This window comes from Strix aluco, chromosome 1, assembly GCF_031877795.1.
Source record: "Strix aluco isolate bStrAlu1 chromosome 1, bStrAlu1.hap1, whole genome shotgun sequence".
Taxonomy (NCBI): domain Eukaryota; kingdom Metazoa; phylum Chordata; class Aves; order Strigiformes; family Strigidae; genus Strix; species Strix aluco.
In genome coordinates, this window is record NC_133931.1 from 12,605,677 (window position 1) to 12,621,398 (window position 15,722).

The following is a 15,722-nucleotide window of genomic DNA, read 5'->3' on the forward strand; positions in this document are numbered from 1 at the left end:
GAGATGAGAGAAGGTCTCTCTTGGCCTCACAGGATGCTGTCTGGGAGTCTCTTATGGCTTCTTCAATCTCCACATCTGTCAAGGTTGCAAATTGGACCTGCCAACAGAGGTGCTTTGGTGTGTATTGGCTGGCAACAGCCTGTGGGGCTTTATCCAGCTCAGAACTGACATGCAGCTCTGCAGCCACTGCCTCTAACTCAATGTACCTGCATTCAAGGGCTCAAGGATGTGCTGGGATGTGGGTCACTTCAAATTCAGCAGCACACCAATACAACACCCAGCATCCACCCCTGTGGGTGCAGGGTTGTCCTCTCCCCTTGCCTTGTAATCCCAGTCAGATTGAAACTGTTCTTTATAGGAAAGTGACGAAAAATGACACCTCAAAAGCAGTCTAAGACACCAGTCTTCATTTTCAAAAACGTGTTACAAGCAGAAGAAATGGTACTACATCAGAATAGACTTGTTACTGGCAGTCACAGTGCTTTTGAGTGTATAGATTTACAAAATGCAAGAGTGAGATTAACAGGGACATAGTTTTAAGTAGTGTGCATATGTGTGTGTGCCCGCTTGTATGCAGATTTCTAAAATGCAAAAATAGCAGAAAATAAGAAAAACCTTACAGGGAAACAGTTGATGTGTTTTCAGGTTGATAACATGGCAAATGCAAATACATTTCTTCAACTCACATTTCTTCTTCTCTTGTTATCCTAAAAGGAATTTTATTCATTTAAGCTGTAGTAGAAGCCTATAATCCTACCAGCTAGACGGACCAGTAAGGAAAGCACATCTGCTGCCATTCCTTGTTGAATCTCAGTTGCAGAATATGAAAGCAGATCGTGATTCTTGAACTGTAGCAGTCCTTTCAAACAAACTCTTGCAGAAGAAGAACACGACAGTACATTGCATTAAATTACTTTCAGGGTAGAAATAACAAGCTGACAAACCAAAGTGAGCAGCTAGACATAATAATAAATCTGGTGCTGTTGGATCATCTGATGTCAACCACTGCAATCACATACTGGTGCATCACCACTCATCCTATTGGTCAACCTGAAAGTTAGACTTAGTTCTATCCTTCATAAGATAGTTACACAAAAATAGATCACTTTACTTGCATTTTAATGTGTCTAAAATTATCAAGAGGTGAACTACAGAAAGGAGACTCCAGTTCCCTTTCTCTGTATTGGAGGTGTTCAGGTTCTGGTGTCTCTGTAGGTTTGCTTCCCACTATGACCCTTCCTAACTTGTGACACCCTCCCCCAATCAGCTGCATTATTTCTATGTTTGAAGCTTCACAACAGTTCTGGGCTTTTGGCTGGTGTTTGGTTATTTGGCCACTTACACAAGAAAGCTGCTTGAGAGGTGAGCAAAGCTCAAGGGCTTTTGGGACTGAGCTGTGACATGACAGGTTTCGGTCACTTATGCACAACTGCAGCATCTTGATGTGGGTTTCAGCTTGATATGGCATGGAGAGCAGGCTTCTCTTAGGGCTGCAGCATGAAAATAAAAGAGTGCTGAGCACTGATCCCTGCACATAGCTGGAGAAAGGTTTAATGAGTTCTCTAAAAAGCTCAGTTTCCACTTGGAAAAACAATTAACAGAAAAATTTCAGCCAGCCTTGAAGAGAAAATGCATCTTAATAGTGCCACCCTCTACTCCCTCTGTCCTCCCAGAGAGTCCATGGTGACAGCAACAGGCATTTGTAACTATTGCATGCCCTGGTACAAGCAGTCCTGGTTGGCCTTGAGTGACTCCATTTTGGAGCTCTGAACTCTCCTGTGGTCTGGTGACTGTATTAAACACAAGTGGGAACACACCAACTCCTAGTCTTGCTCTAGTCACACACCAAACCCTGGCTGAAGATAACAGAATCATAGAACAGTCCAGGTTGGAAGGGACCTTGAAAGGTCATCTGGTCCAAACTTTAATGGAAAAGGGAGCCTAGATGAGATTATCTAGTACCTTGCCTAATCATATCTTGAAAACCTCCAGTGATGGGGACTCTATCATGTCCCTGGGGAGGTTGTTCTAGTGTGTGATCATTCTCACTGTAAAAAAATCTTTCTTATATCGAGATGAAACCTCTTCTGGTGCAACTTGCACCCATTGACCCCTGCTCTCTCCATGTGGCTCTTTTGTGAAGAGAGAGCATCTGTCCTTTTTGCTGCTTCCCTTCAAGTACTCAAACACTGTGCTGAGGTCCCCTGCTGACCCTTCTCTTCTCCAGGATGAAAAGACCTAACTCGTTCCATCTTCCTTCACAGGGCAGGTTCTCCAGCCCTTTTAATCACCTTTGTGGCCCTCCTTTGGATCCCATTCAGTCTGTCCATGTCTTTTTGAATTGTAGGGACCAGAACTGGACACAGTAAATGATCTCCAAGCACAGGCTCATCTTCAACTATTGTCCTTACTTTTATTGTTATCCCCCTCTGACATTATCATCATATCCAGCTTTTCATACACAGACCACAAAGAACTGCAAATGAAGGTGAGAATTTGAAAAGAGGTTCATTTGAAGGAGTTTGGAAAGTTTGCCGAATCTGGGAAATATTCAGCAAGCAGTACGTAATCCTTCAGAAAGTTTTGATGAACGATTATTATTCTTAGCTGTGAAATGACACTTCAGAATTAGAGCCTTAATGGTGGTAATTTTAATGTGCGATATTAAAAGATGCACATAGACATTCATTTATAGTCAGCCTCATATAGTAACGTCTGAAGCAGCTTCGAGGTACCTTTGATAATGCTTTAAAATGCACTTGTCTCCATTGCAGGGCAAGAAGGGTGAGTGACTTGTGACAGATCAGGAGAAAACACAGAAATACATTTTGACCATTTCATACGGCTGAGTTAATTATAAATTTCTATTCCATAAGGTTTGAAAATGTTCCTGAGAAACTATTTTTAACTTGCATGTCTTGAATGTAATGACAAAGATCCCATTTACTATAAAGGGGTAGAATCATGGACTTTATGAAAGTACATCAATTTAAAAAAAGTAATTTCTGGTCTGGTCAGTTCCATAATATTTTTGCTGCTGCAGCATCTTGTTATAAAGCACTTCAGTAAGGTTGAATGGCAGGTTTACTGCTTGTCTCTTTCTCTAACGCAGAACTCAATGTTTCAGAGCTGAGACTTTCCCTAAATAAAAGTTATTTATGTGACATAGAAAGCTTGTTAACTAGGTTTTTTTTTTTCTAACAGATAAACAAATTCAGTACCTTGTAACTTTGGCATTCAGTTGTCACTCAAATTGAGATGATTCCTCAGGCTGCAAATTCAACACTTTGCCTTCCTTCTCTTTCGTAGCTTTCCCTATCTGATTTAATCTAACATCAGATGATACAGACAACCCTTTTGTGCCTCTGTCTCTTTCTCATTTCAGACTTTGAGTCCTTTTTCCCCAATATTCTCTTGAAATCCTATTTCAAAGTGCCATGGTGCCTGCCAGAGTTATCAATGCAGCAAATAAATACCGAGTGAGGTTTTCTCCAAGAGTACAGGTTGGTTAATCATGCTTAACTTTAATACACCAATATGTGGAATATGTGGAGTATGTGGATCAGATCACCCTGTCTCCAAAAGGATACAGTACAACTTGAAACAGAACTGAAAAGGGCAACAAGGATGATCTCATTGCTTTAGCACGAGGAAAGGCTTTAAAAGGGATCTCAGTCTGAAACGAAAATAACAGAGTGGGAATGTGACAGAAATCTGTAAAATCATGAACACTGAGGAGAAGGAGGAGAGGAAAGAGTGTTCATTACCTTTCTTAATACATGCCACGGGTAGAACCCAATTAAATTACAAGGTAATAGGTTTCAAACAACAAAAAGGACATACTGGTTAATAGGAGGAAGTCCATCTTCACAGTTGGGCTTCTTAAAGGAGGTCAAAAGTACAAACAGGCTCCAAAAGAGAATAGATGAATTCACACAGTAATGGACTATCAGTAGATATTAGACACAGTTATCTGAGTGAAGGTTCTGTCTAAGAGATCATCACAGCACTGTTTAAAGACATTATAATTCTTTCAGGATGGTTAATTTGGCTCTGAGGACTGGCTCTGAAGACTGAACACCCATCAGTGGTGGGAGCACTTGGAGTACTCCTGGAGCACAACTCAGATTTTATTTCAGCTGAAAGAAGCCCAGGTCCTGTCCAGCAACACTTGGGAACATAGACTGAAGCACAATAAGTCAAGACGATCAAGAGATTGAATTCTAAAGTGCACTCTTGATATGAACTGCAACGCACATGAAGGCTCACCATTATAATTATGGACAAAGCACCATGATTTCAGTGGATTCACTTTCTTTGGAAAGGGAGGGTGGGAGAAAGATTATCTCTTCACATTAGCATGCAGATGGGATAGAGGCATGAAATGCATTTATTGCACCTAAATATAGGAATTGGCCTAAACATAGTAACACCGTGAGGCAGCCATAGAGGTGCTCATGGTCACCATGTGGAAAATGGCCTTTGGGTGGAAAATGGGTTTGGCTTTCATGGCTGCCACCAAGGTTTCAAATGTTTTCATGGTATATGTCCTCTCCTCCTGATCCAACAGCAGGGTCCTATATGAGTATTCACTACTTTACACTTGACTGAGGATTAGATTCAGGCTTTGACATCACAGAATCACAGAATTGTCTAGGTTGGAAAAGACCTTGAAGATCATCCAGTCCAACCATCAACCCAACATTAACAGTTCCCAACTACACCATATCCCTCAGTGCTATGCCAACCCTACTCTTAAACACCTCCAGGGATGGGGACTCCACCACCTCCCTGGGCAGCCCATTCCAACACCTAACAACCTTCTTTCAAAGCAATGCAGCATGTAAAAGCTACCTTGCTTTAATATACCAGAAAAGGAGAAAGAAAACAGAAGAACGTGGAAATTCTGAAATCTGATCCTTTTTTATGTGAAGATACTCCTGCTGTTCACAATTGTTTTACCCCTCATGTCTTAGGAGCATATAAAAAAATTCTTTGAGTTTTGAAATTCAGAATATGTGTAGGAAACAGTGTTTTCCTTCACTAACTGGTTCCTAATGCCACACTGACAGTGTAGGACAAAAGCAAGACATTTTTCCTGCCTTGTGAGTTCTGCTTTTCTCTTTTTTTGAGGGCTGCAGTGACACCTGTTAGTTGATGAACATTTCTTTCTCTTTGGCTATCACCCTCTTGTCTGGAAAGTGTAAATCTCATGGTTTGAGATGTCAAGAATCTGTTGATTCTCATGGTGTTGATCCTGGTTTCCAGGTGGTGTTATTTAGGTCATTTTATTTCTTGTATATTTATAATAATTTCACCCTTTATGTTTTTAAGATTCTTTCTCTTCCATGATGGAATGACAAATTAAAAACACAGCCAGAACAAAATGTACAGGCTCAAGCAGCAGAAAGCAAAGAAAAAGATGTTAAAATATTTATTTAAAGTCTTGAAAGGATTACATCAGTGGCTGATTTTTTTTGGCCTGAACAAAGATTTTTTAAATGCAACCATTCACTTCCACTTCACCTGGGAGTGTTTTTGGCATCATGCATTTATAAGAAACATGAATTCTTACAGGAGTCTCATTGAATTTGCTCTTAATTTGCTGATTTGTTAGCGTGAAAATCATATCCTAAAAACATGCTTATGTTATTCAGTTAATTGCTACACAAAATTTTACATTATGTTGATCGTGTTCCTAGAGAAATGTTAGGAAGTGGGTGCAATGTATCGACAACAGATTTTAAAAAATGAAAACAATCTTTTAAGCTTCAGAATTTTAATTTAAGCACCTAGTTTAGGGTAATAAAAAGGTAAATAAAAGTAAATGAGAAATGCCACAAGGCAGACTTACAAGACTCCAATCTGCTTCTTAGTAAGCAATCAGTTAAAAAAGGGTATTAAAGATTGCTGATGAGATGCAATATTCAAAAGAATAACTGGTTTGCAAAAACGGTGATTTCAGTTTTGTACTTTTGTAAAAACTAATCACAAATCTTATTGTAGTCAGGGAGGGAGGAGATCATCAGCATTAATTTCATGGGGACAGAGATGTTCAGATCCACAGGTCATGCCAGTTCACTTCAGTCTCTGGAAGTCAGCCATGACTATTTTTTCCAGCTCTTTCTCAGAGACAGACTGATGCTAAGCTTAGCACATATCCTGACTGAATTCTGTAATAACTCCTTCAATACATCAGGTATTTCTCGAGGATCTTATGAATTTTTTACAAGCCCCTACCAGGGAAAAAAACTATTGTCTGCCATTTTACAGGTGGGTAGCTATGGCATAGGCAGGTGAAGGACTTAGCCACAGGATCAAGTTATTGTCTCAGCAGATCCATGGTCCTTTTTCATACTTTGAGCCTGTGGCAAATGTGATGCAGTTTGATTTTGTCTGATCCCATCTCAGACGCTAACCTGATTTGAACTGTTTCACCAGAATAACTATCTTGCAAAGATGTATCATTACACATAATGAAACTAAGGCAAAATAGTTCAGCAGTTGAATAGTGCTGAGAAAATTCTTAAGTTAAATTCACAATTGGCTTAGCCAAAACAACTGGGCAGAAACTGGACATGAAAATGGTACTTCTAGTGCACCAAGTTACCAGTGACTAAAAACCAACCCCAGTCCATGCGAGGTGTCAGGCACACTGCCCATCACAGTTACGCTCTTGCTTGGTCTGCCTGGCAGGTGACTGATGGAACAACACCGTGTTTTTTCGCATGCCCTTTTCTGTACCTTTTGGTACTACTGCTGGATTGGAAAGACCAGGGGTGACAGCTCAGACCTGGAGGAGTTTTACTGTCCTTGGGGGCCTTCTAGCCATCAGTGAAAGTTGCATGCCTTGGATCCTTGAAAAAATGGGTCCTGTCTTTTTTCAGCAGCAAGAATCTAGAGTTTCAGTTGAATTCAATTAAAAAACCACATCTAATAGTATCTTGTCCTTTCTGTGTTTGTTTCCCCATCTGCATGAGACGCATATGGATCTTTTAATGCCTTTTTGGGCTGTGAAGTCCTGTGTCTAAGCCAAGCAGAGTGATTCCACCACTGGAGGGACAGAGGGATGAATCAAACCTGACCCATCTGGCCTCTGTGCAGCCCTTCAGCTGCTCATCCATCCTCCCTTCTCATCATGTAATTGTGCTCAGAAATCCAAGTGAGAAGAATGGTTGGGAAAACCAGGATATGTTTCAAAGGTTCCTTGAATGATTGATGGAACTTCTTTGTCTAAACAATTCATTCAGAAGAGTGGGTTGTTTTCTGAGTCATGATGTCTGCTGAGATATATAAAGAAGTTCAAACTATTAATTACTAAAGAATCAACCAACTTGATAATTGAAGCCCTCACAAGACAGACAGCTAAAAGAAAATAATAAGAGGAACAACATGTCCTCAGCTGACATGTATGTTTGAAAGGAAGATGTGAATGACTTTCATATTAAGATTAGTCAGAAATTTCAGTCTCTCCATTTCATGTCTGATCAGCACAACTATTTTATTCTTTTGTCAATTGTGTGAGTACACTCAGCCCTACAAATACACAAAACTGGGCCAAAGAGGAGAAAGCATGCAGAGTGATCCTATCTTTCTGCCATTTTAGCTTCATGTAGGAGAAAGGGCCTTTTTCCAACCTGTCCACATGGTATTGTAATTCATTGTCTGAATAAATATATCCTCTGCTGGATATTCAACACTTCTAAGAAGGAGCCAAGAAAACTCATTTTCTCATGGTTAAAGGATTCAGAGATGTTATTGAGCATCCACTCCCGTGGTCATTTCACCAGTGCTGTAACTTGCCAGGCAGACTCTAAAGAAAGACTTAGAAAGAAAGACTTAATAGTTGTTGACTGACTCGAAGTTTTTTGAAGATCCCTTAGCAAAAAACTATGAAATGGAATTAACCATTTCCATACCAAAACGTGATTGTAAAATCCAGCAAAAAGGATGCAACCCCATCCAGTATTAAAAATCTGCACCTAGTGCACATAATTCATTCATGTAAAACCATGCTTAGTGCCCCTGTCAATTAAATCTCCTTCTCCAACCCTACATCTGAAGCACAGGCATACTTTTGACCTCTGAGAAACATTTCTATGTATCTGATTCTGAAATGTAGTTTTTAGAAACATTACCTGGATTAACTATGAAGGTTCCTGGGACAGTTTTATCTCTCTCACTAAAGGTTTTTGGGAACCTTAATGCCTATAACTCTCTCACTCTTGCTAGTGCAGGATAGCTGGAAACATAGTGTACCCATCATAGGCCATTAATTTCATAAGTTACTCCTGAATGGAACCTGATACATTTTGTTTGAATAAAGCAGTAACATAATTTAAACCATCATTCCATATACCATTTCATAGTAGCTATAAAACATAGTGCTAAAGTTTAAAGATATGGTAATTTAGGACTTGTTTCACATTTCTTGGGAAATGTAAATCATCACCTCCTAGGATGATAAAACTAATCATTGTCCTTGGTGGGTTGTGGGTTGTTATAAAACCTTTCATTTGCTGATAGACTACAATTGGACATTGTCATGATTTATGTAATATGTAAAATGAAGGAAGAAGGGAACCTAATATTAGCGTATTTAAATTCCTTTACCTTTTGTTTCCATTCATATTATTTTTATCGATGATGAATGATATTTAATAGCCTAAAGCAATATTTTCACCCTGTTGATCTGAGTCCTGAACAGACAAATAATAAAAGGCTGAAGACATTAAAAAAAGTCAAAGGGAAACTGTATATCTACAGTACTGCAAAAGTTTCTGCTTGATTTCAGTTATTATTCAGAAAGATGCCTGAAATTATTGACTATTTCTACCTCCCATCTTCTGGTGGCTATTTTCACATACCCCTAGTTCCTGACTTGAATGGTCATATTTGACACAATCTGAACTCATTGCTTCTGCTTGCAGAAAAACTTGAAAAATCAATTTCATGGCTCAAATACCAGACAGAAAGGAAATGAAAAGGGGTTTGGGTTTTTTTGTTTGGTTTTTTTTTTCATGTCTGATAGCTTTAAAAACAGTTTCTGCATCTAGTTGCTGAGGTTTTTTTAACTTTTGGAGTTAGCATTCAGAAAAAAGCTCCAGAAGAGTTAATATAGAATCATAGAACCATTTAGGTTGGAAAAGACCTTCAAGATCATCAAGTCCATCCGTGAACCTAACACTGCCAAGCCCACCACTAAACCATGTCCCTAAGTGCCACATCTACATGTCTTTTAAATACCTCCAGGGATGGGGACTCCACCACTTCCCTGGGCAGCCTGTCCCAGTGCTTGACAACCCTTTCAGTGAAGAAATTTTTCCTAATATCCACTCTATACCTCTCCTGGTGCAACTTCAGGACATTTTCTCTCATCCTATCACTTGTTACTTGGGAGAAGAGACTGACACCCACCTCATTACAACTACACTACACCTTCTCCCCTCAGCCTCCTTTTCTCCAGGTTAAACAACCTCAGTTCCCTCAGACGCTCCTCATAAGACTTGTTCTCCAGATCCTTCACCAGCTTCGTTGCTCTTCTTTGGACACGCTCAAGCACTCAATGTCTTTCTTGTAGTGAGGGGCCCCAAACTGAACACAGTATTTGAGGTGTGGCCTCAGCAGTGCCGAGTACAGGGAGACAATCATTTCACTAGTTCTGCTGGCCACGCTGTTTCTGATACAAACCAGGATGCTATTGGCCTTCTTGGCCATCTGGGCACAATGCTGGCTCACATTTGGCCAACTGCCAACCAACACCCCCAGGTCCTTTTCTGTCAGGCAGGTTTCCAGCCACTCTTCCCCAAGCCTGTGGCATTGCATGGGGTTGTTGTGACCCAAGTGCAGGACCCAGCACTTAGCTTTGTTGAATCTCAAACAATTGGCCTCAGCCCATTGATCCAGCCTGTCCAGATTCTTCTGTAGAGCCTTCCTATCCTCCAGCAGATCAAAACTTTCACCCAACTTGGTGTCATTTGCAAACTTACTGAGGGTGCATGTGATCCCCTTGTCCAGATTGTTGATAAAGATATTAAACAGAACTGGCCCCAATACTGAGCCCAGGGGAACACCACTTGTGACCAACCTCCAACTGGATGTAACTTCATTCACCAACACTCTCTGGATTCATCCAGCCAGCCAGTTTTTTACCCAGTGAACTGTATACCTGTCAAAGCCGTGAGCAACCAGTTTCTCTAGGAGAATGCTGTGAGAAAGGGGTCAAAGGCTTTACTAAATTCTAGGTAGACAGCATTCACAGCTTTTCCTTTAGCATCCACTGAACAGGTCGCCTTGTCATAGAAGATCAGGTTATTCAAGCAGGACCTGCCTTTCATAAACCCATACTGATGGGGCCTGATCGCCTCTTTGTGCTCTACGTGCCATGTGATGGCGCTCAGGATGATCTGCTCCATAACCTTCCCCAACACTGAGCTCAGGCTGACAGACCTGTAGTTCCCCAGATCCTCTTTCCAGCCCTTCCTGTAGATAGGCATCATATTTCCTAACCTCCAATCAACGGGGACCTCCCCAGTTATCTAGGACTGCTGATAAATGATTGAAAGTGGCTTGGTGAGCACCCGCAGTACCGTTGGGTACTGGAAATGTTTCAGCTGAGAGCTCTTTACCCAGAGACTGGCATATCTAGTGCTTATCAGTTCTGACAAATTTCTCATTCCACAGAGAATTCGTCTTGCTGCTAGAAAAACCAGAACTGCAGAGCACAGTTGCACAGATCTGCTGTTAATGCACAGCACAACCCTCTCCTCACGAGAAGGGCTGCATTCGCAGATCCAGGCATCTCTGGGCCACTTCTGCAGACAGCCTCTTGGGTCAGACTGAGTTACTGAAGCTGCGGTGCAGTCCTGTCTGTGATCCTGTGTCCTGTTGCATCCCACTTGAGGAGGACTCATAAACAGGGAGATAGCGGAGAGGTATCAGGATCTGGGGAGACACTTGCTTCATTTTTTTAACTAAATTTTTGGCAAAGGTAGAGCTTTGTGTCAGCTACAGCCTGGCTTGTTTCCACAGTGAAATCTAACCCCCTCCAAAGAGATGAAACCAGATGTCTGCACAAAGGCTGTATGGGATATTGTTGTATAAACGGTAACTTCTTAGTGAAATAAGGCAGGAGCACCAGCAGTGACAGGGGTTGATTCCACATGCAAAGCCCTACATGGGTGGTGACAGCAAGGAGGTGATTTGCTCCCAACACTGGCACGGCACACATGAGCTCAGTGCAGCCCTTCTTGGGGCAGCCTGTGGAAGGGCAAATGTCAGTGGAACAGCTTTCCTTGGGCAGCTTGGGGCAACACAACCTATAGAAATGTGTAGTCCAGGGCACCAGATAGATAGAAGCTCATCAAAATTGCACTCCTCCCAGACAACATACAGCATAGAGGAAAATACCTCAGCAACAAATAATCTGATCTATCAAATTGCTTGCCAGTGCAGGCACGGCTTATATGGGCCATGAAATGGCTGCATTTTTTTTTTTTTAAACCACATCAATTAGCAGCTGTATAAAAGACAGAATGACCATAATGATATTGTACAACCTCTTAGTACCTTCTTTTCCCATCTGTAAACCCAAAATAGTATCACTAAACCTAACGGCAGATGTTGCGAGGCTAAATGAACTTCTGAGGCCTGGCTCTCATTAAAAGATACAGTTTAGGGCAACTGCCTTTGATGATGTTATGCTTGTACTCATCACTGGATCTGTCCAACTGACTGTTTTATCTGACCTCTTTGCATTGTGGGTGTTAGATATAGAATAATGGAAATATATTTTCAGGCTGAAGAGTGAAGCCAGTATCAATTTTCTCAAACATTTCATAACCAGGCAAGTGATAAACCCCCAAAAGATTATTTAAAAAAAACCCAACAACAAAGGCCAATGGAATTATTTTAATTTGCCATCTGTTTTTTATTATTTAAATGCATAAATATTAAAGCCAGCAAAGACCGCTAAATAATTTGTTGTGACAATCTGAATGGAAGCAGCTTTGACTTCCACCTTGGGACTCTTGGACAAAGCCTAACAACATGTGTTTGAGTAAAACAAGCCTTCCAGAAACGCATCTGGTTCTGTTAAGATTTCCAGAGAGGCAGAAGAGTCTCAGCTCCACATTAAGGTTTAGAATGGAAACAGCTTAAAGAAAAATTGAGATTTTTTTTTTTCATTGCCAAATACAACCTACCTCAGCACCAGGGGCTTTCAGAAAAATACATTGTAGAGCCCAAGAGCTGGCAGCTACAGGAACTTTAAATGACTGATGCTCACTTCTAGACTGCTTGTGGACCATGAAGCAGATGTTTGCACCTCACAGACATGCTGTCCTGACAGAAAGCATACAACCCAGACAGCATTCTTGGAGCAGCACCAAGAACTCATCCCTCACCACTTTCTAGCCCTGTTTAAAAGCATGTTGGTTTTATTTTTTTCCCTATTTTATGAAAATAACCCCTGTCCTCAGCTTTGGATGTGTATAAAAGAGGAGTAAAAAATATTTGGGGAACACAAATTAGTGCTATACCCTAGCAGAAATGAAAAGTGTACTTGTAAATTTTCTAACTTGCCCTGTGCCATGCTGGTGCAGATGGAGGAGATAACGAACTACTGCTACAGCCTCAGTGTAAGGGCAGTGGGTTGATCTAGCATGAAACAAGTGCTTTGCTACTCAAATCCCCTCAAATCAGAGGTCTCTTGATTCAGAGGCCAGGTCATACCCCCTGTTTCTAATTCTCAACACTGGCCTATTTTTTTGAATGTTAACAAAGCATCACATTGTTACTTACTCCAGCTGGTTGAACATAGCTGTGTGAGCAGGATATCTTCTTGAGCTATTGCATGTCTGGACCTGCTCCAGCTCTTGAAAGTGGAGAAGGCAAGAAGCACCTGCACATTTTCCCCCTCTGGACTGGCTGACTGCATAACTGTGGTGCCTAATTTTGGGTGCAGACCGGTATGGTATGTGATAGATATTAGGTCCCATGCAAACAGAATGAAAAGACAGCACTGTATGGAGAATGCATTGTAAATACTGTCTTATTTTGCTCTTGGTGGGTCAGTGCTGCAGACTGCAAACGTATCTATGTGAGGAACTAGCTTCATTCAGTGCTGAAACCACTTGTACTTGTTATCTTCATATTTAGTGGTCTAACCTAGGCCACACACAGATGACAAAGTGTGTTACGCCACATGGGTGTTGCTGCTGATTGATCTTCGGTTTATCAATGCCACAAAATCTCTCCCTAACCTGCTTTTGCTGATCTATAATGTGGAAGAACAATCTGAAGGCATATTCTCATCAGGAAATGAATTCTCATCTTATTATTCAAGTAGATTTTCAAGCTCACAGTCCTGTGCCTCCTTCACATCTTGCACAGTCAGGAATGGCATGGTTTTTCTCAAGTATGTGTATTTGCCTCTGACCAAGCCACCCCTTGGACTGCACATGGCAGTGCAATCAATCAAAACCTGTGCTAGATGTGGATTTTTAAATGGATCTTTTATGTTAAGTTGTATATTGATAACAGGCTTGCAATGATGAGGCAGAAAAAAAGGAATGTAAGTCTGTTTAGAAATCTATGTTCTTTGCAGACTTTGCCAAATTTTCTGAATGCGGAGTAAATAATGTCTGTCTATAGATATGGAAAAAAGTTACCACGGATGTTTCAGATGAAGGTTGGACTTCTCAGAATGACTGTCTGTCTCAGACAAATACCAAATAATGGAAATGGAACTAGTCACCTCTCGCCTGCTGAACTGTAGTACCTGTCCAAGTTACTACAATAAGAGGTAATGCCCCTAAGAGGAGGCAGTAGGTCAAAATTCAGTGAAAGACAATACAGCCAAACTTTAAGCACCAGATAAAAAAGCTTGCACATTACTTTCTGACTAGTAAGAGCTAGTAGCTTGCCCATAAACAATTATTAATAGCCAAGTTCACTAATGCTTGTTACAACCATTGAACTTTGTATGCCCACAGAACATCCTCACATCTCAATCTCTCGGTAGTCAGGGAAGACGGGGACTTGTAGGGAGTGAGTCATCCTCCCTATTTAAACACCATTGTAAAAAGAGACAAACTGCATATTAAGTCTGCCTAGTCCACTCTGCTGACTCCAGTGAGTGTCTGGAAGATGCAGTTCAGGTGGACACATAGGGAACATAGGAGCTGGTATTTACTCAGATGAATCCTGGCTGTACTACCCAGTTAAGGCTCCATAACATGCTATGTATCTGAATCTTCAGTTGCTTAGGAATATCCACTTTGTTTTGGATCAGCTGATCTGCAAAAATAATAAAAGATTGGGTGATTTTCGAAGACTGTCCAAAGACTGGAGAGTTGAACACAGGTGCACACCAGAACTCCCACACCCTTCAAAATGCTAGAGTTAAGTCTATAAAACCATTACCACAAGTTCATGTTGATTTTTAGGTTGCTGTTTATTAGGTTGAAAAGTACCTAGAGGATAAAAGTAATTTAGTAGTAATCATGCTCTGAAACCGAACTCAATTACTCAAGGACTTTAAGAACTTTTCTTTAAGTTGGACTCTTCTTCCAGAAGTTTTACTTTTCGAAACATGTGCACAACATAGCCCTGATTTAACTGCACAGCTAATAAAGTCACATGCACAGGCCACATATTTTCTTATGCAAGTGAGGCCTGATCTTGCAACCACGGAATGTGAATAAAAGGACCCATTACCTCTGGAGGTGCAGGATCATGCTCATGGGTACCCATGAACATGGCTCGTCATTTCTGCATTTTCCCCTATCACTATCACCAAGTTCCTAAGACTTGCAGGTTGTATCTACACCATTTTTTTCCCATTGTAGGAGTTATAATCAGTGTCAAGTCTCACCTTATGGTTCAGGCTAGCTGTCCTTTTGGTCTGTCCTGTGTATCGCTAACCCCCAGGTATTTGGTATCACTGCCAAACATGATCAATATTGTGCTCTCTCCAGCTCCTGAATCAACAGTGTCACTCTCTAATTCAGGCCAAGACCATCTTTTTCCCTCCACCTTGTGTTTGAATTGCCAGAGTTTTCTGAAGCATGAAAGAATTTATACTTTTAAAAAAATCTTCCTCAACATGTGGATCAAATACTATCTTTGCTCTCTTTCTTGCTGTATCTTGTTCTGTCTTCCTTTTCCTATAAGAGGTAGAGCTATTTCATCTGCATTATTTTAAACAACTGCTTTATGTGACCCCAACATTCTTTAAAGGAATACAGTGGCAAGCAAACAGACTACACACTGGTTTTAGGTTTTTAAATTATGTCAGAGGAATTTACGCAGTCTAGACACGCAGTGGTAAATGATCATTGCCTTCCCCTCACAATCTCTGTAGACGAGAGACAGATTTTCTAAAGATTTGGGGAAACTCTTATCATCAAATAATTTGATAGAGAGGATTGCCCCATCGTCCTTGCCCCCAGGTCACTCCACCTGGAATGAAGACTGTGAAAGCCAGCAAACATCAGTCCCTTCCTCACATGGGCAGCATGATTCAGAGGGACTTTTGGTGATTGCAGGCTTCAGGAGGTTCCACCTGCCATAGGAGAAAAGGACCTAAGCACCCCACATCAGTGCAGGACAGAGTACCACAGACCTTTCCCAACTCTATTTGTGCCTTTTCTGCCTCTCCCAAAGGATTTGGCCAGTCCATTTGTCTCTCCATGTTGTGCAAGCAGAAAGAAGCATATGTC